This window comes from Denticeps clupeoides, unplaced genomic scaffold (assembly GCF_900700375.1).
Source record: "Denticeps clupeoides unplaced genomic scaffold, fDenClu1.1, whole genome shotgun sequence".
Taxonomy (NCBI): Eukaryota; Metazoa; Chordata; class Actinopteri; order Clupeiformes; family Denticipitidae; genus Denticeps; species Denticeps clupeoides.
Window position 1 is genome coordinate 127,838 of NW_021629815.1, and position 20,216 is coordinate 148,053.

The 20,216-nt window shown below is 44.7% G+C and overlaps 40 non-coding genes across 40 annotated transcripts; all 40 read right to left on the reverse strand.

Moving 5' to 3' along the window:
* Nucleotides 1-401: 401 nt before the first annotated feature.
* Nucleotides 402-592, reverse strand: LOC114774658 (U2 spliceosomal RNA). Its single transcript, XR_003744854.1, has one exon. It is a non-coding gene; the product is annotated as a U2 spliceosomal RNA (small nuclear RNA).
* A 122-nt stretch (nucleotides 593-714) lies between these two features.
* LOC114774738 (U5 spliceosomal RNA) lies at nucleotides 715-828 on the reverse strand. Its single transcript, XR_003744915.1, has one exon. It is a non-coding gene; the product is annotated as a U5 spliceosomal RNA (small nuclear RNA).
* A 593-nt stretch (nucleotides 829-1,421) lies between these two features.
* Nucleotides 1,422-1,612, reverse strand: LOC114774659 (U2 spliceosomal RNA). The gene has a single exon (XR_003744855.1). It is a non-coding gene; the product is annotated as a U2 spliceosomal RNA (small nuclear RNA).
* A 122-nt stretch (nucleotides 1,613-1,734) lies between these two features.
* On the reverse strand, nucleotides 1,735-1,848 carry LOC114774739 (U5 spliceosomal RNA). Its single transcript, XR_003744916.1, has one exon. It is a non-coding gene; the product is annotated as a U5 spliceosomal RNA (small nuclear RNA).
* A 589-nt stretch (nucleotides 1,849-2,437) lies between these two features.
* Nucleotides 2,438-2,628, reverse strand: LOC114774660 (U2 spliceosomal RNA). Its single transcript, XR_003744856.1, has one exon. It is a non-coding gene; the product is annotated as a U2 spliceosomal RNA (small nuclear RNA).
* Nucleotides 2,629-2,750: 122 nt separating this feature from the next.
* LOC114774740 (U5 spliceosomal RNA) lies at nucleotides 2,751-2,864 on the reverse strand. Its single transcript, XR_003744917.1, has one exon. It is a non-coding gene; the product is annotated as a U5 spliceosomal RNA (small nuclear RNA).
* Nucleotides 2,865-3,457: 593 nt separating this feature from the next.
* Nucleotides 3,458-3,648, reverse strand: LOC114774661 (U2 spliceosomal RNA). Its single transcript, XR_003744857.1, has one exon. It is a non-coding gene; the product is annotated as a U2 spliceosomal RNA (small nuclear RNA).
* A 122-nt stretch (nucleotides 3,649-3,770) lies between these two features.
* On the reverse strand, nucleotides 3,771-3,884 carry LOC114774741 (U5 spliceosomal RNA). The gene has a single exon (XR_003744918.1). It is a non-coding gene; the product is annotated as a U5 spliceosomal RNA (small nuclear RNA).
* Nucleotides 3,885-4,476: 592 nt separating this feature from the next.
* On the reverse strand, nucleotides 4,477-4,667 carry LOC114774662 (U2 spliceosomal RNA). The gene has a single exon (XR_003744858.1). It is a non-coding gene; the product is annotated as a U2 spliceosomal RNA (small nuclear RNA).
* A 122-nt stretch (nucleotides 4,668-4,789) lies between these two features.
* Nucleotides 4,790-4,903, reverse strand: LOC114774742 (U5 spliceosomal RNA). The gene has a single exon (XR_003744919.1). It is a non-coding gene; the product is annotated as a U5 spliceosomal RNA (small nuclear RNA).
* Nucleotides 4,904-5,496: 593 nt separating this feature from the next.
* LOC114774663 (U2 spliceosomal RNA) lies at nucleotides 5,497-5,687 on the reverse strand. Its single transcript, XR_003744859.1, has one exon. It is a non-coding gene; the product is annotated as a U2 spliceosomal RNA (small nuclear RNA).
* A 122-nt stretch (nucleotides 5,688-5,809) lies between these two features.
* Nucleotides 5,810-5,923, reverse strand: LOC114774743 (U5 spliceosomal RNA). Its single transcript, XR_003744920.1, has one exon. It is a non-coding gene; the product is annotated as a U5 spliceosomal RNA (small nuclear RNA).
* Nucleotides 5,924-6,515: 592 nt separating this feature from the next.
* Nucleotides 6,516-6,706, reverse strand: LOC114774665 (U2 spliceosomal RNA). Its single transcript, XR_003744860.1, has one exon. It is a non-coding gene; the product is annotated as a U2 spliceosomal RNA (small nuclear RNA).
* Nucleotides 6,707-6,828: 122 nt separating this feature from the next.
* Nucleotides 6,829-6,942, reverse strand: LOC114774744 (U5 spliceosomal RNA). The gene has a single exon (XR_003744921.1). It is a non-coding gene; the product is annotated as a U5 spliceosomal RNA (small nuclear RNA).
* Nucleotides 6,943-7,533: 591 nt separating this feature from the next.
* LOC114774666 (U2 spliceosomal RNA) lies at nucleotides 7,534-7,724 on the reverse strand. The gene has a single exon (XR_003744861.1). It is a non-coding gene; the product is annotated as a U2 spliceosomal RNA (small nuclear RNA).
* Nucleotides 7,725-7,846: 122 nt separating this feature from the next.
* On the reverse strand, nucleotides 7,847-7,960 carry LOC114774745 (U5 spliceosomal RNA). Its single transcript, XR_003744922.1, has one exon. It is a non-coding gene; the product is annotated as a U5 spliceosomal RNA (small nuclear RNA).
* A 593-nt stretch (nucleotides 7,961-8,553) lies between these two features.
* LOC114774668 (U2 spliceosomal RNA) lies at nucleotides 8,554-8,744 on the reverse strand. Its single transcript, XR_003744862.1, has one exon. It is a non-coding gene; the product is annotated as a U2 spliceosomal RNA (small nuclear RNA).
* A 122-nt stretch (nucleotides 8,745-8,866) lies between these two features.
* LOC114774746 (U5 spliceosomal RNA) lies at nucleotides 8,867-8,980 on the reverse strand. Its single transcript, XR_003744923.1, has one exon. It is a non-coding gene; the product is annotated as a U5 spliceosomal RNA (small nuclear RNA).
* A 594-nt stretch (nucleotides 8,981-9,574) lies between these two features.
* Nucleotides 9,575-9,765, reverse strand: LOC114774669 (U2 spliceosomal RNA). The gene has a single exon (XR_003744863.1). It is a non-coding gene; the product is annotated as a U2 spliceosomal RNA (small nuclear RNA).
* A 122-nt stretch (nucleotides 9,766-9,887) lies between these two features.
* Nucleotides 9,888-10,001, reverse strand: LOC114774749 (U5 spliceosomal RNA). The gene has a single exon (XR_003744924.1). It is a non-coding gene; the product is annotated as a U5 spliceosomal RNA (small nuclear RNA).
* A 592-nt stretch (nucleotides 10,002-10,593) lies between these two features.
* On the reverse strand, nucleotides 10,594-10,784 carry LOC114774670 (U2 spliceosomal RNA). The gene has a single exon (XR_003744864.1). It is a non-coding gene; the product is annotated as a U2 spliceosomal RNA (small nuclear RNA).
* A 122-nt stretch (nucleotides 10,785-10,906) lies between these two features.
* LOC114774750 (U5 spliceosomal RNA) lies at nucleotides 10,907-11,020 on the reverse strand. The gene has a single exon (XR_003744925.1). It is a non-coding gene; the product is annotated as a U5 spliceosomal RNA (small nuclear RNA).
* A 593-nt stretch (nucleotides 11,021-11,613) lies between these two features.
* On the reverse strand, nucleotides 11,614-11,804 carry LOC114774671 (U2 spliceosomal RNA). Its single transcript, XR_003744865.1, has one exon. It is a non-coding gene; the product is annotated as a U2 spliceosomal RNA (small nuclear RNA).
* A 122-nt stretch (nucleotides 11,805-11,926) lies between these two features.
* Nucleotides 11,927-12,040, reverse strand: LOC114774751 (U5 spliceosomal RNA). Its single transcript, XR_003744926.1, has one exon. It is a non-coding gene; the product is annotated as a U5 spliceosomal RNA (small nuclear RNA).
* A 592-nt stretch (nucleotides 12,041-12,632) lies between these two features.
* On the reverse strand, nucleotides 12,633-12,823 carry LOC114774672 (U2 spliceosomal RNA). The gene has a single exon (XR_003744866.1). It is a non-coding gene; the product is annotated as a U2 spliceosomal RNA (small nuclear RNA).
* Nucleotides 12,824-12,945: 122 nt separating this feature from the next.
* On the reverse strand, nucleotides 12,946-13,059 carry LOC114774752 (U5 spliceosomal RNA). The gene has a single exon (XR_003744927.1). It is a non-coding gene; the product is annotated as a U5 spliceosomal RNA (small nuclear RNA).
* Nucleotides 13,060-13,651: 592 nt separating this feature from the next.
* LOC114774673 (U2 spliceosomal RNA) lies at nucleotides 13,652-13,842 on the reverse strand. The gene has a single exon (XR_003744867.1). It is a non-coding gene; the product is annotated as a U2 spliceosomal RNA (small nuclear RNA).
* Nucleotides 13,843-13,964: 122 nt separating this feature from the next.
* LOC114774795 (U5 spliceosomal RNA) lies at nucleotides 13,965-14,078 on the reverse strand. Its single transcript, XR_003744966.1, has one exon. It is a non-coding gene; the product is annotated as a U5 spliceosomal RNA (small nuclear RNA).
* A 593-nt stretch (nucleotides 14,079-14,671) lies between these two features.
* On the reverse strand, nucleotides 14,672-14,862 carry LOC114774674 (U2 spliceosomal RNA). The gene has a single exon (XR_003744868.1). It is a non-coding gene; the product is annotated as a U2 spliceosomal RNA (small nuclear RNA).
* A 122-nt stretch (nucleotides 14,863-14,984) lies between these two features.
* Nucleotides 14,985-15,098, reverse strand: LOC114774753 (U5 spliceosomal RNA). Its single transcript, XR_003744928.1, has one exon. It is a non-coding gene; the product is annotated as a U5 spliceosomal RNA (small nuclear RNA).
* A 592-nt stretch (nucleotides 15,099-15,690) lies between these two features.
* On the reverse strand, nucleotides 15,691-15,881 carry LOC114774675 (U2 spliceosomal RNA). The gene has a single exon (XR_003744869.1). It is a non-coding gene; the product is annotated as a U2 spliceosomal RNA (small nuclear RNA).
* Nucleotides 15,882-16,003: 122 nt separating this feature from the next.
* On the reverse strand, nucleotides 16,004-16,117 carry LOC114774755 (U5 spliceosomal RNA). The gene has a single exon (XR_003744929.1). It is a non-coding gene; the product is annotated as a U5 spliceosomal RNA (small nuclear RNA).
* A 592-nt stretch (nucleotides 16,118-16,709) lies between these two features.
* LOC114774677 (U2 spliceosomal RNA) lies at nucleotides 16,710-16,900 on the reverse strand. The gene has a single exon (XR_003744870.1). It is a non-coding gene; the product is annotated as a U2 spliceosomal RNA (small nuclear RNA).
* A 122-nt stretch (nucleotides 16,901-17,022) lies between these two features.
* On the reverse strand, nucleotides 17,023-17,136 carry LOC114774756 (U5 spliceosomal RNA). The gene has a single exon (XR_003744930.1). It is a non-coding gene; the product is annotated as a U5 spliceosomal RNA (small nuclear RNA).
* Nucleotides 17,137-17,731: 595 nt separating this feature from the next.
* LOC114774678 (U2 spliceosomal RNA) lies at nucleotides 17,732-17,922 on the reverse strand. The gene has a single exon (XR_003744871.1). It is a non-coding gene; the product is annotated as a U2 spliceosomal RNA (small nuclear RNA).
* A 122-nt stretch (nucleotides 17,923-18,044) lies between these two features.
* On the reverse strand, nucleotides 18,045-18,158 carry LOC114774757 (U5 spliceosomal RNA). Its single transcript, XR_003744931.1, has one exon. It is a non-coding gene; the product is annotated as a U5 spliceosomal RNA (small nuclear RNA).
* Nucleotides 18,159-18,751: 593 nt separating this feature from the next.
* Nucleotides 18,752-18,942, reverse strand: LOC114774679 (U2 spliceosomal RNA). The gene has a single exon (XR_003744872.1). It is a non-coding gene; the product is annotated as a U2 spliceosomal RNA (small nuclear RNA).
* A 122-nt stretch (nucleotides 18,943-19,064) lies between these two features.
* LOC114774758 (U5 spliceosomal RNA) lies at nucleotides 19,065-19,178 on the reverse strand. The gene has a single exon (XR_003744932.1). It is a non-coding gene; the product is annotated as a U5 spliceosomal RNA (small nuclear RNA).
* Nucleotides 19,179-19,771: 593 nt separating this feature from the next.
* On the reverse strand, nucleotides 19,772-19,962 carry LOC114774680 (U2 spliceosomal RNA). Its single transcript, XR_003744873.1, has one exon. It is a non-coding gene; the product is annotated as a U2 spliceosomal RNA (small nuclear RNA).
* Nucleotides 19,963-20,084: 122 nt separating this feature from the next.
* Nucleotides 20,085-20,198, reverse strand: LOC114774759 (U5 spliceosomal RNA). Its single transcript, XR_003744933.1, has one exon. It is a non-coding gene; the product is annotated as a U5 spliceosomal RNA (small nuclear RNA).
* Nucleotides 20,199-20,216: the final 18 nt, after the last annotated feature.

The window sequence follows — 20,216 nt, forward strand, 5'->3', positions numbered from 1 at the left end:
GCAGCTTGTAAAAAAAAAAAAAAAAAAAAAAAAAAAGAAGAAAAAAGGCGGGAAAACGTAACAAAGACTAAAAATACCTCTTAACTAACTTTGAAAAAAAGCTGACAAGGCAATGTAAAAAACTTCATTTTGAAAACGTTTCTCAATAGCTGTAACACCTGGTTTTCACAGGCAGTCTCCCATCCAAGTACTAACCAGGCCCAAGCCTTCTTAGCTTCCAAGATCAGACGTTCTTCTGCTGGTATGGCCGTAAGCAACCCCTGCTTGAAAATCTTGGACTTTTAAACAAAAAGGCGCTTGAAAACATATCAAGGAATAAAAAACTTGCCTTTGAATGTCAAAAACATGATGGAGAAAAGGCAACAAGTTGGAGTGGTAAGTTTTTATTTGCAACACAACAGAGAAAGTGCACCGCTCCCAGAGGCACTGCAATACTGGGTCGATGCGTGGAGCGGATGGAGCAAGCTCCTTTGCCGACTCCCTGTTCTAAAAATCCGCTTAATATGTAGTCCCCCGCTGGGGGACGTATCAGATATTAAACTGATAAGAACAGATACTACACTTGATCTTAGCCAAAAGGCCGAGAAGCGATAACCTGAAAAAGGCGCCGTGGCGTGCCATTCTCGGAACGTGTGCGGTATTTGCTGGATGGTGCGCGTATACGTAGCGCACAACACACCACGTTTTCTTAAGTATTCTTTGAACCCATCGTGTAGCTCTGTCAAAACAGAGCCCCCAAAAATATTGTGAGCTTGTTGACGCCCCTCTCCACGGAAATCTTTAGTAAAAGGCGAAAGATTTGTACGTGATGAAGAGAAGCCCAAGCGACAACAACAGGGCCGTAAAGGTGGAGAGTGTCTCTTGTGTGTTTGGTGCTGACATCAGGGTGCGTCGCACCTTAAGGCCGAGGGCCGGACAACCCCGCCTAATCAATTCAGCTCCACCCTATTCCACAGTTAAGCCAGTGAACGACTGTCGAACGATTGTCACAGAGCAGGCACGGACACGAAAACCAAAGAGCAGCTTGAAAAAAAAAAAAAAAAAAAAAAAAAAAAAGAAGAAAAAAGGCGGGAAAACGTAACAAAGACTAAAAATACCTCTTAACTAACTTTGAAAAAAAGCTGACAAGGCAATGTAAAAAACTTCATTTTGAAAACGTTTCTCAATAGCTGTAACACCTGGTTTTCACAGGCAGTCTCCCATCCAAGTACTAACCAGGCCCAAGCCTTCTTAGCTTCCAAGATCAGACGTTCTTCTGCTGGTATGGCCGTAAGCAACCCCTGCTTGAAAATCTTGGACTTTTAAACAAAAAGGCGCTTGAAAACATATCAAGGAATAAAAAACTTGCCTTTGAATGTCAAAAACATGATGGAGAAAAGGCAACAAGTTGGAGTGGTAAGTTTTTATTTGCAACACAACAGAGAAAGTGCACCGCTCCCAGAGGCACTGCAATACTGGGTCGATGCGTGGAGCGGATGGAGCAAGCTCCTTTGCCGACTCCCTGTTCTAAAAATCCGCTTAATATGTAGTCCCCCGCTGGGGGACGTATCAGATATTAAACTGATAAGAACAGATACTACACTTGATCTTAGCCAAAAGGCCGAGAAGCGATAACCTGAAAAAGGCGCCGTGGCGTGCCATTCTCGGAACGTGTGCGGTATTTGCTGGATGGTGCGCGTATACGTAGCGCACAACACACCACGTTTTCTTAAGTATTCTTTGAACCCATCGTGTAGCTCTGTCAAAACAGAGCCCCCAAAAATATTGTGAGCTTGTTGACGCCCCTCTCCACGGAAATCTTTAGTAAAAGGCGAAAGATTTGTACGTGATGAAGAGAAGCCCAAGCGACAACAACAGGGCCGTAAAGGTGGAGAGTGTCTCTTGTGTGTTTGGTGCTGACATCAGGGTGCGTCGCACCTTAAGGCCGAGGGCCGGACAACCCCGCCTAATCAATTCAGCTCCACCCTATTCCACAGTTAAGCCAGTGAACGACTGTCGAACGATTGTCACAGAGCAGGCACGGACACGAAAACCAAAGAGCAGCTTGTAAAAAAAAAAAAAAAAAAAAAAAAAGAAGAAAAAGGCGGGAAAACGTAACAAAGACTAAAAATACCTCTTAACTAACTTTGAAAAAAAGCTGACAAGGCAATGTAAAAAACTTCATTTTGAAAACGTTTCTCAATAGCTGTAACACCTGGTTTTCACAGGCAGTCTCCCATCCAAGTACTAACCAGGCCCAAGCCTTCTTAGCTTCCAAGATCAGACGTTCTTCTGCTGGTATGGCCGTAAGCAACCCCTGCTTGAAAATCTTGGACTTTTAAACAAAAAGGCGCTTGAAAACATATCAAGGAATAAAAAACTTGCCTTTGAATGTCAAAAACATGATGGAGAAAAGGCAACAAGTTGGAGTGGTAAGTTTTTATTTGCAACACAACAGAGAAAGTGCACCGCTCCCAGAGGCACTGCAATACTGGGTCGATGCGTGGAGCGGATGGAGCAAGCTCCTTTGCCGACTCCCTGTTCTAAAAATCCGCTTAATATGTAGTCCCCCGCTGGGGGACGTATCAGATATTAAACTGATAAGAACAGATACTACACTTGATCTTAGCCAAAAGGCCGAGAAGCGATAACCTGAAAAAGGCGCCGTGGCGTGCCATTCTCGGAACGTGTGCGGTATTTGCTGGATGGTGCGCGTATACGTAGCGCACAACACACCACGTTTTCTTAAGTATTCTTTGAACCCATCGTGTAGCTCTGTCAAAACAGAGCCCCCAAAAATATTGTGAGCTTGTTGACGCCCCTCTCCACGGAAATCTTTAGTAAAAGGCGAAAGATTTGTACGTGATGAAGAGAAGCCCAAGCGACAACAACAGGGCCGTAAAGGTGGAGAGTGTCTCTTGTGTGTTTGGTGCTGACATCAGGGTGCGTCGCACCTTAAGGCCGAGGGCCGGACAACCCCGCCTAATCAATTCAGCTCCACCCTATTCCACAGTTAAGCCAGTGAACGACTGTCGAACGATTGTCACAGAGCAGGCACGGACACGAAAACCAAAGAGCAGCTTGTAAAAAAAAAAAAAAAAAAAAAAAAAAAAGAAGAAAAAAGGCGGGAAAACGTAACAAAGACTAAAAATACCTCTTAACTAACTTTGAAAAAAAGCTGACAAGGCAATGTAAAAAACTTCATTTTGAAAACGTTTCTCAATAGCTGTAACACCTGGTTTTCACAGGCAGTCTCCCATCCAAGTACTAACCAGGCCCAAGCCTTCTTAGCTTCCAAGATCAGACGTTCTTCTGCTGGTATGGCCGTAAGCAACCCCTGCTTGAAAATCTTGGACTTTTAAACAAAAAGGCGCTTGAAAACATATCAAGGAATAAAAAACTTGCCTTTGAATGTCAAAAACATGATGGAGAAAAGGCAACAAGTTGGAGTGGTAAGTTTTTATTTGCAACACAACAGAGAAAGTGCACCGCTCCCAGAGGCACTGCAATACTGGGTCGATGCGTGGAGCGGATGGAGCAAGCTCCTTTGCCGACTCCCTGTTCTAAAAATCCGCTTAATATGTAGTCCCCCGCTGGGGGACGTATCAGATATTAAACTGATAAGAACAGATACTACACTTGATCTTAGCCAAAAGGCCGAGAAGCGATAACCTGAAAAAGGCGCCGTGGCGTGCCATTCTCGGAACGTGTGCGGTATTTGCTGGATGGTGCGCGTATACGTAGCGCACAACACACCACGTTTTCTTAAGTATTCTTTGAACCCATCGTGTAGCTCTGTCAAAACAGAGCCCCCAAAAATATTGTGAGCTTGTTGACGCCCCTCTCCACGGAAATCTTTAGTAAAAGGCGAAAGATTTGTACGTGATGAAGAGAAGCCCAAGCGACAACAACAGGGCCGTAAAGGTGGAGAGTGTCTCTTGTGTGTTTGGTGCTGACATCAGGGTGCGTCGCACCTTAAGGCCGAGGGCCGGACAACCCCGCCTAATCAATTCAGCTCCACCCTATTCCACAGTTAAGCCAGTGAACGACTGTCGAACGATTGTCACAGAGCAGGCACGGACACGAAAACCAAAGAGCAGCTTGTAAAAAAAAAAAAAAAAAAAAAAAAAAAGAAGAAAAAAGGCGGGAAAACGTAACAAAGACTAAAAATACCTCTTAACTAACTTTGAAAAAAAGCTGACAAGGCAATGTAAAAAACTTCATTTTGAAAACGTTTCTCAATAGCTGTAACACCTGGTTTTCACAGGCAGTCTCCCATCCAAGTACTAACCAGGCCCAAGCCTTCTTAGCTTCCAAGATCAGACGTTCTTCTGCTGGTATGGCCGTAAGCAACCCCTGCTTGAAAATCTTGGACTTTTAAACAAAAAGGCGCTTGAAAACATATCAAGGAATAAAAAACTTGCCTTTGAATGTCAAAAACATGATGGAGAAAAGGCAACAAGTTGGAGTGGTAAGTTTTTATTTGCAACACAACAGAGAAAGTGCACCGCTCCCAGAGGCACTGCAATACTGGGTCGATGCGTGGAGCGGATGGAGCAAGCTCCTTTGCCGACTCCCTGTTCTAAAAATCCGCTTAATATGTAGTCCCCCGCTGGGGGACGTATCAGATATTAAACTGATAAGAACAGATACTACACTTGATCTTAGCCAAAAGGCCGAGAAGCGATAACCTGAAAAAGGCGCCGTGGCGTGCCATTCTCGGAACGTGTGCGGTATTTGCTGGATGGTGCGCGTATACGTAGCGCACAACACACCACGTTTTCTTAAGTATTCTTTGAACCCATCGTGTAGCTCTGTCAAAACAGAGCCCCCAAAAATATTGTGAGCTTGTTGACGCCCCTCTCCACGGAAATCTTTAGTAAAAGGCGAAAGATTTGTACGTGATGAAGAGAAGCCCAAGCGACAACAACAGGGCCGTAAAGGTGGAGAGTGTCTCTTGTGTGTTTGGTGCTGACATCAGGGTGCGTCGCACCTTAAGGCCGAGGGCCGGACAACCCCGCCTAATCAATTCAGCTCCACCCTATTCCACAGTTAAGCCAGTGAACGACTGTCGAACGATTGTCACAGAGCAGGCACGGACACGAAAACCAAAGAGCAGCTTGTAAAAAAAAAAAAAAAAAAAAAAAAAAAAGAAGAAAAAAGGCGGGAAAACGTAACAAAGACTAAAAATACCTCTTAACTAACTTTGAAAAAAAGCTGACAAGGCAATGTAAAAAACTTCATTTTGAAAACGTTTCTCAATAGCTGTAACACCTGGTTTTCACAGGCAGTCTCCCATCCAAGTACTAACCAGGCCCAAGCCTTCTTAGCTTCCAAGATCAGACGTTCTTCTGCTGGTATGGCCGTAAGCAACCCCTGCTTGAAAATCTTGGACTTTTAAACAAAAAGGCGCTTGAAAACATATCAAGGAATAAAAAACTTGCCTTTGAATGTCAAAAACATGATGGAGAAAAGGCAACAAGTTGGAGTGGTAAGTTTTTATTTGCAACACAACAGAGAAAGTGCACCGCTCCCAGAGGCACTGCAATACTGGGTCGATGCGTGGAGCGGATGGAGCAAGCTCCTTTGCCGACTCCCTGTTCTAAAAATCCGCTTAATATGTAGTCCCCCGCTGGGGGACGTATCAGATATTAAACTGATAAGAACAGATACTACACTTGATCTTAGCCAAAAGGCCGAGAAGCGATAACCTGAAAAAGGCGCCGTGGCGTGCCATTCTCGGAACGTGTGCGGTATTTGCTGGATGGTGCGCGTATACGTAGCGCACAACACACCACGTTTTCTTAAGTATTCTTTGAACCCATCGTGTAGCTCTGTCAAAACAGAGCCCCCAAAAATATTGTGAGCTTGTTGACGCCCCTCTCCACGGAAATCTTTAGTAAAAGGCGAAAGATTTGTACGTGATGAAGAGAAGCCCAAGCGACAACAACAGGGCCGTAAAGGTGGAGAGTGTCTCTTGTGTGTTTGGTGCTGACATCAGGGTGCGTCGCACCTTAAGGCCGAGGGCCGGACAACCCCGCCTAATCAATTCAGCTCCACCCTATTCCACAGTTAAGCCAGTGAACGACTGTCGAACGATTGTCACAGAGCAGGCACGGACACGAAAACCAAAGAGCAGCTTGTAAAAAAAAAAAAAAAAAAAAAAAAAAAGAAGAAAAAAGGCGGGAAAACGTAACAAAGACTAAAAATACCTCTTAACTAACTTTGAAAAAAAGCTGACAAGGCAATGTAAAAAACTTCATTTTGAAAACGTTTCTCAATAGCTGTAACACCTGGTTTTCACAGGCAGTCTCCCATCCAAGTACTAACCAGGCCCAAGCCTTCTTAGCTTCCAAGATCAGACGTTCTTCTGCTGGTATGGCCGTAAGCAACCCCTGCTTGAAAATCTTGGACTTTTAAACAAAAAGGCGCTTGAAAACATATCAAGGAATAAAAAACTTGCCTTTGAATGTCAAAAACATGATGGAGAAAAGGCAACAAGTTGGAGTGGTAAGTTTTTATTTGCAACACAACAGAGAAAGTGCACCGCTCCCAGAGGCACTGCAATACTGGGTCGATGCGTGGAGCGGATGGAGCAAGCTCCTTTGCCGACTCCCTGTTCTAAAAATCCGCTTAATATGTAGTCCCCCGCTGGGGGACGTATCAGATATTAAACTGATAAGAACAGATACTACACTTGATCTTAGCCAAAAGGCCGAGAAGCGATAACCTGAAAAAGGCGCCGTGGCGTGCCATTCTCGGAACGTGTGCGGTATTTGCTGGATGGTGCGCGTATACGTAGCGCACAACACACCACGTTTTCTTAAGTATTCTTTGAACCCATCGTGTAGCTCTGTCAAAACAGAGCCCCCAAAAATATTGTGAGCTTGTTGACGCCCCTCTCCACGGAAATCTTTAGTAAAAGGCGAAAGATTTGTACGTGATGAAGAGAAGCCCAAGCGACAACAACAGGGCCGTAAAGGTGGAGAGTGTCTCTTGTGTGTTTGGTGCTGACATCAGGGTGCGTCGCACCTTAAGGCCGAGGGCCGGACAACCCCGCCTTATCAATTCAGCTCCACCCTATTCCACAGTTAAGCCAGTGAACGACTGTCGAACGATTGTCACAGAGCAGGCACGGACACGAAAACCAAAGAGCAGCTTGTAAAAAAAAAAAAAAAAAAAAAAAAAAGAAGAAAAAAGGCGGGAAAACGTAACAAAGACTAAAAATACCTCTTAACTAACTTTGAAAAAAAGCTGACAAGGCAATGTAAAAAACTTCATTTTGAAAACGTTTCTCAATAGCTGTAACACCTGGTTTTCACAGGCAGTCTCCCATCCAAGTACTAACCAAGCCCAAGCCTTCTTAGCTTCCAAGATCAGACGTTCTTCTGCTGGTATGGCCGTAAGCAACCCCTGCTTGAAAATCTTGGACTTTTAAACAAAAAGGCGCTTGAAAACATATCAAGGAATAAAAAACTTGCCTTTGAATGTCAAAAACATGATGGAGAAAAGGCAACAAGTTGGAGTGGTAAGTTTTTATTTGCAACACAACAGAGAAAGTGCACCGCTCCCAGAGGCACTGCAATACTGGGTCGATGCGTGGAGCGGATGGAGCAAGCTCCTTTGCCGACTCCCTGTTCTAAAAATCCGCTTAATATGTAGTCCCCCGCTGGGGGACGTATCAGATATTAAACTGATAAGAACAGATACTACACTTGATCTTAGCCAAAAGGCCGAGAAGCGATAACCTGAAAAAGGCGCCGTGGCGTGCCATTCTCGGAACGTGTGCGGTATTTGCTGGATGGTGCGCGTATACGTAGCGCACAACACACCACGTTTTCTTAAGTATTCTTTGAACCCATCGTGTAGCTCTGTCAAAACAGAGCCCCCAAAAATATTGTGAGCTTGTTGACGCCCCTCTCCACGGAAATCTTTAGTAAAAGGCGAAAGATTTGTACGTGATGAAGAGAAGCCCAAGCGACAACAACAGGGCCGTAAAGGTGGAGAGTGTCTCTTGTGTGTTTGGTGCTGACATCAGGGTGCGTCGCACCTTAAGGCCGAGGGCCGGACAACCCCGCCTAATCAATTCAGCTCCACCCTATTCCACAGTTAAGCCAGTGAACGACTGTCGAACGATTGTCACAGAGCAGGCACGGACACGAAAACCAAAGAGCAGCTTGTAAAAAAAAAAAAAAAAAAAAAAAAAAAAGAAGAAAAAAGGCGGGAAAACGTAACAAAGACTAAAAATACCTCTTAACTAACTTTGAAAAAAAGCTGACAAGGCAATGTAAAAAACTTCATTTTGAAAACGTTTCTCAATAGCTGTAACACCTGGTTTTCACAGGCAGTCTCCCATCCAAGTACTAACCAGGCCCAAGCCTTCTTAGCTTCCAAGATCAGACGTTCTTCTGCTGGTATGGCCGTAAGCAACCCCTGCTTGAAAATCTTGGACTTTTAAACAAAAAGGCGCTTGAAAACATATCAAGGAATAAAAAACTTGCCTTTGAATGTCAAAAACATGATGGAGAAAAGGCAACAAGTTGGAGTGGTAAGTTTTTATTTGCAACACAACAGAGAAAGTGCACCGCTCCCAGAGGCACTGCAATACTGGGTCGATGCGTGGAGCGGATGGAGCAAGCTCCTTTGCCGACTCCCTGTTCTAAAAATCCGCTTAATATGTAGTCCCCCGCTGGGGGACGTATCAGATATTAAACTGATAAGAACAGATACTACACTTGATCTTAGCCAAAAGGCCGAGAAGCGATAACCTGAAAAAGGCGCCGTGGCGTGCCATTCTCGGAACGTGTGCGGTATTTGCTGGATGGTGCGCGTATACGTAGCGCACAACACACCACGTTTTCTTAAGTATTCTTTGAACCCATCGTGTAGCTCTGTCAAAACAGAGCCCCCAAAAATATTGTGAGCTTGTTGACGCCCCTCTCCACGGAAATCTTTAGTAAAAGGCGAAAGATTTGTACGTGATGAAGAGAAGCCCAAGCGACAACAACAGGGCCGTAAAGGTGGAGAGTGTCTCTTGTGTGTTTGGTGCTGACATCAGGGTGCGTCGCACCTTAAGGCCGAGGGCCGGACAACCCCGCCTAATCAATTCAGCTCCACCCTATTCCACAGTTAAGCCAGTGAACGACTGTCGAACGATTGTCACAGAGCAGGCACGGACACGAAAACCAAAGAGCAGCTTGTAAAAAAAAAAAAAAAAAAAAAAAAAAAAAGAAGAAAAAAGGCGGGAAAACGTAACAAAGACTAAAAATACCTCTTAACTAACTTTGAAAAAAAGCTGACAAGGCAATGTAAAAAACTTCATTTTGAAAACGTTTCTCAATAGCTGTAACACCTGGTTTTCACAGGCAGTCTCCCATCCAAGTACTAACCAGGCCCAAGCCTTCTTAGCTTCCAAGATCAGACGTTCTTCTGCTGGTATGGCCGTAAGCAACCCCTGCTTGAAAATCTTGGACTTTTAAACAAAAAGGCGCTTGAAAACATATCAAGGAATAAAAAACTTGCCTTTGAATGTCAAAAACATGATGGAGAAAAGGCAACAAGTTGGAGTGGTAAGTTTTTATTTGCAACACAACAGAGAAAGTGCACCGCTCCCAGAGGCACTGCAATACTGGGTCGATGCGTGGAGCGGATGGAGCAAGCTCCTTTGCCGACTCCCTGTTCTAAAAATCCGCTTAATATGTAGTCCCCCGCTGGGGGACGTATCAGATATTAAACTGATAAGAACAGATACTACACTTGATCTTAGCCAAAAGGCCGAGAAGCGATAACCTGAAAAAGGCGCCGTGGCGTGCCATTCTCGGAACGTGTGCGGTATTTGCTGGATGGTGCGCGTATACGTAGCGCACAACACACCACGTTTTCTTAAGTATTCTTTGAACCCATCGTGTAGCTCTGTCAAAACAGAGCCCCCAAAAATATTGTGAGCTTGTTGACGCCCCTCTCCACGGAAATCTTTAGTAAAAGGCGAAAGATTTGTACGTGATGAAGAGAAGCCCAAGCGACAACAACAGGGCCGTAAAGGTGGAGAGTGTCTCTTGTGTGTTTGGTGCTGACATCAGGGTGCGTCGCACCTTAAGGCCGAGGGCCGGACAACCCCGCCTAATCAATTCAGCTCCACCCTATTCCACAGTTAAGCCAGTGAACGACTGTCGAACGATTGTCACAGAGCAGGCACGGACACGAAAACCAAAGAGCAGCTTGTAAAAAAAAAAAAAAAAAAAAAAAAAAAGAAGAAAAAAGGCGGGAAAACGTAACAAAGACTAAAAATACCTCTTAACTAACTTTGAAAAAAAGCTGACAAGGCAATGTAAAAAACTTCATTTTGAAAACGTTTCTCAATAGCTGTAACACCTGGTTTTCACAGGCAGTCTCCCATCCAAGTACTAACCAGGCCCAAGCCTTCTTAGCTTCCAAGATCAGACGTTCTTCTGCTGGTATGGCCGTAAGCAACCCCTGCTTGAAAATCTTGGACTTTTAAACAAAAAGGCGCTTGAAAACATATCAAGGAATAAAAAACTTGCCTTTGAATGTCAAAAACATGATGGAGAAAAGGCAACAAGTTGGAGTGGTAAGTTTTTATTTGCAACACAACAGAGAAAGTGCACCGCTCCCAGAGGCACTGCAATACTGGGTCGATGCGTGGAGCGGATGGAGCAAGCTCCTTTGCCGACTCCCTGTTCTAAAAATCCGCTTAATATGTAGTCCCCCGCTGGGGGACGTATCAGATATTAAACTGATAAGAACAGATACTACACTTGATCTTAGCCAAAAGGCCGAGAAGCGATAACCTGAAAAAGGCGCCGTGGCGTGCCATTCTCGGAACGTGTGCGGTATTTGCTGGATGGTGCGCGTATACGTAGCGCACAACACACCACGTTTTCTTAAGTATTCTTTGAACCCATCGTGTAGCTCTGTCAAAACAGAGCCCCCAAAAATATTGTGAGCTTGTTGACGCCCCTCTCCACGGAAATCTTTAGTAAAAGGCGAAAGATTTGTACGTGATGAAGAGAAGCCCAAGCGACAACAACAGGGCCGTAAAGGTGGAGAGTGTCTCTTGTGTGTTTGGTGCTGACATCAGGGTGCGTCGCACCTTAAGGCCGAGGGCCGGACAACCCCGCCTAATCAATTCAGCTCCACCCTATTCCACAGTTAAGCCAGTGAACGACTGTCGAACGATTGTCACAGAGCAGGCACGGACACGAAAACCAAAGAGCAGCTTGTAAAAAAAAAAAAAAAAAAAAAAAAAAAAGAAGAAAAAAGGCGGGAAAACGTAACAAAGACTAAAAATACCTCTTAACTAACTTTGAAAAAAAGCTGACAAGGCAATGTAAAAAACTTCATTTTGAAAACGTTTCTCAATAGCTGTAACACCTGGTTTTCACAGGCAGTCTCCCATCCAAGTACTAACCAGGCCCAAGCCTTCTTAGCTTCCAAGATCAGACGTTCTTCTGCTGGTATGGCCGTAAGCAACCCCTGCTTGAAAATCTTGGACTTTTAAACAAAAAGGCGCTTGAAAACATATCAAGGAATAAAAAACTTGCCTTTGAATGTCAAAAACATGATGGAGAAAAGGCAACAAGTTGGAGTGGTAAGTTTTTATTTGCAACACAACAGAGAAAGTGCACCGCTCCCAGAGGCACTGCAATACTGGGTCGATGCGTGGAGCGGATGGAGCAAGCTCCTTTGCCGACTCCCTGTTCTAAAAATCCGCTTAATATGTAGTCCCCCGCTGGGGGACGTATCAGATATTAAACTGATAAGAACAGATACTACACTTGATCTTAGCCAAAAGGCCGAGAAGCGATAACCTGAAAAAGGCGCCGTGGCGTGCCATTCTCGGAACGTGTGCGGTATTTGCTGGATGGTGCGCGTATACGTAGCGCACAACACACCACGTTTTCTTAAGTATTCTTTGAACCCATCGTGTAGCTCTGTCAAAACAGAGCCCCCAAAAATATTGTGAGCTTGTTGACGCCCCTCTCCACGGAAATCTTTAGTAAAAGGCGAAAGATTTGTACGTGATGAAGAGAAGCCCAAGCGACAACAACAGGGCCGTAAAGGTGGAGAGTGTCTCTTGTGTGTTTGGTGCTGACATCAGGGTGCGTCGCACCTTAAGGCCGAGGGCCGGACAACCCCGCCTAATCAATTCAGCTCCACCCTATTCCACAGTTAAGCCAGTGAACGACTGTCGAACGATTGTCACAGAGCAGGCACGGACACGAAAACCAAAGAGCAGCTTGTAAAAAAAAAAAAAAAAAAAAAAAAAAAGAAGAAAAAAGGCGGGAAAACGTAACAAAGACTAAAAATACCTCTTAACTAACTTTGAAAAAAAGCTGACAAGGCAATGTAAAAAACTTCATTTTGAAAACGTTTCTCAATAGCTGTAACACCTGGTTTTCACAGGCAGTCTCCCATCCAAGTACTAACCAGGCCCAAGCCTTCTTAGCTTCCAAGATCAGACGTTCTTCTGCTGGTATGGCCGTAAGCAACCCCTGCTTGAAAATCTTGGACTTTTAAACAAAAAGGCGCTTGAAAACATATCAAGGAATAAAAAACTTGCCTTTGAATGTCAAAAACATGATGGAGAAAAGGCAACAAGTTGGAGTGGTAAGTTTTTATTTGCAACACAACAGAGAAAGTGCACCGCTCCCAGAGGCACTGCAATACTGGGTCGATGCGTGGAGCGGATGGAGCAAGCTCCTTTGCCGACTCCCTGTTCTAAAAATCCGCTTAATATGTAGTCCCCCGCTGGGGGACGTATCAGATATTAAACTGATAAGAACAGATACTACACTTGATCTTAGCCAAAAGGCCGAGAAGCGATAACCTGAAAAAGGCGCCGTGGCGTGCCATTCTCGGAACGTGTGCGGTATTTGCTGGATGGTGCGCGTATACGTAGCGCACAACACACCACGTTTTCTTAAGTATTCTTTGAACCCATCGTGTAGCTCTGTCAAAACAGAGCCCCCAAAAATATTGTGAGCTTGTTGACGCCCCTCTCCACGGAAATCTTTAGTAAAAGGCGAAAGATTTGTACGTGATGAAGAGAAGCCCAAGCGACAACAACAGGGCCGTAAAGGTGGAGAGTGTCTCTTGTGTGTTTGGTGCTGACATCAGGGTGCGTCGCACCTTAAGGCCGAGGGCCGGACAACCCCGCCTAATCAATTCAGCTCCACCCTATTCCACAGTTAAGCCAGTGAACGACTGTCGAACGATTGTCACAGAGCAGGCACGGACACGAAAACCAAAGAGCAGCTTGTAAAAAAAAAAAAAAAAAAAAAAAAAAAGAAGAAAAAAGGCGGGAAAACGTAACAAAGACTAAAAATACCTCTTAACTAACTTTGAAAAAAAGCTGACAAGGCAATGTAAAAAACTTCATTTTGAAAACGTTTCTCAATAGCTGTAACACCTGGTTTTCACAGGCAGTCTCCCATCCAAGTACTAACCAGGCCCAAGCCTTCTTAGCTTCCAAGATCAGACGTTCTTCTGCTGGTATGGCCGTAAGCAACCCCTGCTTGAAAATCTTGGACTTTTAAACAAAAAGGCGCTTGAAAACATATCAAGGAATAAAAAACTTGCCTTTGAATGTCAAAAACATGATGGAGAAAAGGCAACAAGTTGGAGTGGTAAGTTTTTATTTGCAACACAACAGAGAAAGTGCACCGCTCCCAGAGGCACTGCAATACTGGGTCGATGCGTGGAGCGGATGGAGCAAGCTCCTTTGCCGACTCCCTGTTCTAAAAATCCGCTTAATATGTAGTCCCCCGCTGGGGGACGTATCAGATATTAAACTGATAAGAACAGATACTACACTTGATCTTAGCCAAAAGGCCGAGAAGCGATAACCTGAAAAAGGCGCCGTGGCGTGCCATTCTCGGAACGTGTGCGGTATTTGCTGGATGGTGCGCGTATACGTAGCGCACAACACACCACGTTTTCTTAAGTATTCTTTGAACCCATCGTGTAGCTCTGTCAAAACAGAGCCCCCAAAAATATTGTGAGCTTGTTGACGCCCATCTCCACGGAAATCTTTAGTAAAAGGCGAAAGATTTGTACGTGATGAAGAGAAGCCCAAGCGACAACAACAGGGCCGTAAAGGTGGAGAGTGTCTCTTGTGTGTTTGGTGCTGACATCAGGGTGCGTCGCACCTTAAGGCCGAGGGCCGGACAACCCCGCCTAATCAATTCAGCTCCACCCTATTCCACAGTTAAGCCAGTGAACGACTGTCGAACGATTGTCACAGAGCAGGCACGGACACGAAAACCAAAGAGCAGCTTGTAAAAAAAAAAAAAAAAAAAAAAAAAAAAGAAGAAAAAAGGCGGGAAAACGTAACAAAGACTAAAAATACCTCTTAACTAACTTTGAAAAAAAGCTGACAAGGCAATGTAAAAAACTTCATTTTGAAAACGTTTCTCAATAGCTGTAACACCTGGTTTTCACAGGCAGTCTCCCATCCAAGTACTAACCAGGCCCAAGCCTTCTTAGCTTCCAAGATCAGACGTTCTTCTGCTGGTATGGCCGTAAGCAACCCCTGCTTGAAAATCTTGGACTTTTAAACAAAAAGGCGCTTGAAAACATATCAAGGAATAAAAAACTTGCCTTTGAATGTCAAAAACATGATGGAGAAAAGGCAACAAGTTGGAGTGGTAAGTTTTTATTTGCAACACAACAGAGAAAGTGCACCGCTCCCAGAGGCACTGCAATACTGGGTCGATGCGTGGAGCGGATGGAGCAAGCTCCTTTGCCGACTCCCTGTTCTAAAAATCCGCTTAATATGTAGTCCCCCGCTGGGGGACGTATCAGATATTAAACTGATAAGAACAGATACTACACTTGATCTTAGCCAAAAGGCCGAGAAGCGATAACCTGAAAAAGGCGCCGTGGCGTGCCATTCTCGGAACGTGTGCGGTATTTGCTGGATGGTGCGCGTATACGTAGCGCACAACACACCACGTTTTCTTAAGTATTCTTTGAACCCATCGTGTAGCTCTGTCAAAACAGAGCCCCCAAAAATATTGTGAGCTTGTTGACGCCCCTCTCCACGGAAATCTTTAGTAAAAGGCGAAAGATTTGTACGTGATGAAGAGAAGCCCAAGCGACAACAACAGGGCCGTAAAGGTGGAGAGTGTCTCTTGTGTGTTTGGTGCTGACATCAGGGTGCGTCGCACCTTAAGGCCGAGGGCCGGACAACCCCGCCTAATCAATTCAGCTCCACCCTATTCCACAGTTAAGCCAGTGAACGACTGTCGAACGATTGTCACAGAGCAGGCACGGACACGAAAACCAAAGAGCAGCTTGTAAAAAAAAAAAAAAAAAAAAAAAAAAAGAAGAAAAAAGGCGGGAAAACGTAACAAAGACTAAAAATACCTCTTAACTAACTTTGAAAAAAAGCTGACAAGGCAATGTAAAAAACTTCATTTTGAAAACGTTTCTCAATAGCTGTAACACCTGGTTTTCACAGGCAGTCTCCCATCCAAGTACTAACCAGGCCCAAGCCTTCTTAGCTTCCAAGATCAGACGTTCTTCTGCTGGTATGGCCGTAAGCAACCCCTGCTTGAAAATCTTGGACTTTTAAACAAAAAGGCGCTTGAAAACATATCAAGGAATAAAAAACTTGCCTTTGAATGTCAAAAACATGATGGAGAAAAGGCAACAAGTTGGAGTGGTAAGTTTTTATTTGCAACACAACAGAGAAAGTGCACCGCTCCCAGAGGCACTGCAATACTGGGTCGATGCGTGGAGCGGATGGAGCAAGCTCCTTTGCCGACTCCCTGTTCTAAAAATCCGCTTAATATGTAGTCCCCCGCTGGGGGACGTATCAGATATTAAACTGATAAGAACAGATACTACACTTGATCTTAGCCAAAAGGCCGAGAAGCGATAACCTGAAAAAGGCGCCGTGGCGTGCCATTCTCGGAACGTGTGCGGTATTTGCTGGATGGTGCGCGTATACGTAGCGCACAACACACCACGTTTTCTTAAGTATTCTTTGAACCCATCGTGTAGCTCTGTCAAAACAGAGCCCCCAAAAATATTGTGAGCTTGTTGACGCCCCTCTCCACGGAAATCTTTAGTAAAAGGCGAAAGATTTGTACGTGATGAAGAGAAGCCCAAGCGACAACAACAGGGCCGTAAAGGTGGAGAGTGTCTCTTGTGTGTTTGGTGCTGACATCAGGGTGCGTCGCACCTTAAGGCCGAGGGCCGGACAACCCCGCCTAATCAATTCAGCTCCACCCTATTCCACAGTTAAGCCAGTGAACGACTGTCGAACGATTGTCACAGAGCAGGCACGGACACGAAAACCAAAGAGCAGCTTGTAAAAAAAAAAAAAAAAAAAAAAAAAAAGAAGAAAAAAGGCGGGAAAACGTAACAAAGACTAAAAATACCTCTTAACTAACTTTGAAAAAAAGCTGACAAGGCAATGTAAAAAACTTCATTTTGAAAACGTTTCTCAATAGCTGTAACACCTGGTTTTCACAGGCAGTCTCCCATCCAAGTACTAACCAGGCCCAAGCCTTCTTAGCTTCCAAGATCAGACGTTCTTCTGCTGGTATGGCCGTAAGCAACCCCTGCTTGAAAATCTTGGACTTTTAAACAAAAAGGCGCTTGAAAACATATCAAGGAATAAAAAACTTGCCTTTGAATGTCAAAAACATGATGGAGAAAAGGCAACAAGTTGGAGTGGTAAGTTTTTATTTGCAACACAACAGAGAAAGTGCACCGCTCCCAGAGGCACTGCAATACTGGGTCGATGCGTGGAGCGGATGGAGCAAGCTCCTTTGCCGACTCCCTGTTCTAAAAATCCGCTTAATATGTAGTCCCCCGCTGGGGGACGTATCAGATATTAAACTGATAAGAACAGATACTACACTTGATCTTAGCCAAAAGGCCGAGAAGCGATAACCTGAAAAAGGCGCCGTGGCGTGCCATTCTCGGAACGTGTGCGGTATTTGCTGGATGGTGCGCGTATACGTAGCGCACAACACACCACGTTTTCTTAAGTATTCTTTGAACCCATCGTGTAGCTCTGTCAAAACAGAGCCCCCAAAAATATTGTGAGCTTGTTGACGCCCCTCTCCACGGAAATCTTTAGTAAAAGGCGAAAGATTTGTACGTGATGAAGAGAAGCCCAAGCGACAACAACAGGGCCGTAAAGGTGGAGAGTGTCTCTTGTGTGTTTGGTGCTGACATCAGGGTGCGTCGCACCTTAAGGCCGAGGGCCGGACAACCCCGCCTAATCAATTCAGCTCCACCCTATTCCACAGTTAAGCCAGTGAACGACTGTCGAACGATTGTCACAGAGCAGGCACGGACACGAAAACCAAAGAGCAGCTTGTAAAAAAAAAAAAAAAAAAAAAAAAAAAAAAGAAGAAAAAAGGCGGGAAAACGTAACAAAGACTAAAAATACCTCTTAACTAACTTTGAAAAAAAGCTGACAAGGCAATGTAAAAAACTTCATTTTGAAAACGTTTCTCAATAGCTGTAACACCTGGTTTTCACAGGCAGTCTCCCATCCAAGTACTAACCAGGCCCAAGCCTTCTTAGCTTCCAAGATCAGACGTTCTTCTGCTGGTATGGCCGTAAGCAACCCCTGCTTGAAAATCTTGGACTTTTAAACAAAAAGGCGCTTGAAAACATATCAAGGAATAAAAAACTTGCCTTTGAATGTCAAAAACATGATGGAGAAAAGGCAACAAGTTGGAGTGGTAAGTTTTTATTTGCAACACAACAGAGAAAGTGCACCGCTCCCAGAGGCACTGCAATACTGGGTCGATGCGTGGAGCGGATGGAGCAAGCTCCTTTGCCGACTCCCTGTTCTAAAAATCCGCTTAATATGTAGTCCCCCGCTGGGGGACGTATCAGATATTAAACTGATAAGAACAGATACTACACTTGATCTTAGCCAAAAGGCCGAGAAGCGATAACCTGAAAAAGGCGCCGTGGCGTGCCATTCTCGGAACGTGTGCGGTATTTGCTGGATGGTGCGCGTATACGTAGCGCACAACACACCACGTTTTCTTAAGTATTCTTTGAACCCATCGTGTAGCTCTGTCAAAACAGAGCCCCCAAAAATATTGTGAGCTTGTTGACGCCCCTCTCCACGGAAATCTTTAGTAAAAGGCGAAAGATTTGTACGTGATGAAGAGAAGCCCAAGCGACAACAACAGGGCCGTAAAGGTGGAGAGTGTCTCTTGTGTGTTTGGTGCTGACATCAGGGTGCGTCGCACCTTAAGGCCGAGGGCCGGACAACCCCGCCTAATCAATTCAGCTCCACCCTATTCCACAGTTAAGCCAGTGAACGACTGTCGAACGATTGTCACAGAGCAGGCACGGACACGAAAACCAAAGAGCAGCTTGTAAAAAAAAAAAAAAAAAAAAAAAAAAAAGAAGAAAAAAGGCGGGAAAACGTAACAAAGACTAAAAATACCTCTTAACTAACTTTGAAAAAAAGCTGACAAGGCAATGTAAAAAACTTCATTTTGAAAACGTTTCTCAATAGCTGTAACACCTGGTTTTCACAGGCAGTCTCCCATCCAAGTACTAACCAGGCCCAAGCCTTCTTAGCTTCCAAGATCAGACGTTCTTCTGCTGGTATGGCCGTAAGCAACCCCTGCTTGAAAATCTTGGACTTTTAAACAAAAAGGCGCTTGAAAACATATCAAGGAATAAAAAACTTGCCTTTGAATGTCAAAAACATGATGGAGAAAAGGCAACAAGTTGGAGTGGTAAGTTTTTATTTGCAACACAACAGAGAAAGTGCACCGCTCCCAGAGGCACTGCAATACTGGGTCGATGCGTGGAGCGGATGGAGCAAGCTCCTTTGCCGACTCCCTGTTCTAAAAATCCGCTTAATATGTAGTCCCCCGCTGGGGGACGTATCAGATATTAAACTGATAAGAACAGATACTACACTTGATCTTAGCCAAAAGGCCGAGAAGCGATAACCTGAAAAAGGCGCCGTGGCGTGCCATTCTCGGAACGTGTGCGGTATTTGCTGGATGGTGCGCGTATACGTAGCGCACAACACACCACGTTTTCTTAAGTATTCTTTGAACCCATCGTGTAGCTCTGTCAAAACAGAGCCCCCAAAAATATTGTGAGCTTGTTGACGCCCCTCTCCACGGAAATCTTTAGTAAAAGGCGAAAGATTTGTACGTGATGAAGAGAAGCCCAAGCGACAACAACAGGGCCGTAAAGGTGGAGAGTGTCTCTTGTGTGTTTGGTGCTGACATCAGGGTGCGTCGCACCTTAAGGCCGAGGGCCGGACAACCCCGCCTAATCAATTCAGCTCCACCCTATTCCACAGTTAAGCCAGTGAACGACTGTCGAACGATTGTCACAGAGCAGGCACGGACACGAAAACCAAAGAGCAGCTTGTAAAAAAAAAAAAAAAAAAAAAAAAAAAAGAAGAAAAAAGGCGGGAAAACGTAACAAAGACTAAAAATACCTCTTAACTAACTTTGAAAAAAAGCTGACAAGGCAATGTAAAAAACTTCATTTTGAAAACGTTTCTCAATAGCTGTAACACCTGGTTTTCACAGGCAGTCTCCCATCCAAGTACTAACCAGGCCCAAGCCTTCTTAGCTTCCAAGATCAGACGTTCTTCTGCTGGTATGGCCGTAAGCAACCCCTGCTTGAAAATCTTGGACTTTTAAACAAAAAGGCGCTTGAAAACATATCAAGGAATAAAAAACTTGCCTTTGAATGTCAAAAACATGATGGAGAAAAGGCAACAAGTTGGAGTGGTAAGTTTTTATTTGCAACACAACAGAGAAAGTGCACCGCTCCCAGAGGCACTGCAATACTGGGTCGATGCGTGGAGCGGATGGAGCAAGCTCCTTTGCCGACTCCCTGTTCTAAAAATCCGCTTAATATGTAGTCCCCCGCTGGGGGACGTATCAGATATTAAACTGATAAGAACAGATACTACACTTGATCTTAGCCAAAAGGCCGAGAAGCGATAACCTGAAAAAGGCGCCGTGGCGTGCCATTCTCGGAACGTGTGCGGTATTTGCTGGATGGTGCGCGTATACGTAGCGCACAACACACCACGTTTTCTTAAGTATTCTTTGAACCCATCGTGTAGCTCTGTCAAAACAGAGCCCCCAAAAATATTGTGAGCTTGTTGACGCCCCTCTCCACGGAAATCTTTAGTAAAAGGCGAAAGATTTGTACGTGATGAAGAGAAGCCCAAGCGACAACAACAGGGCCGTAAA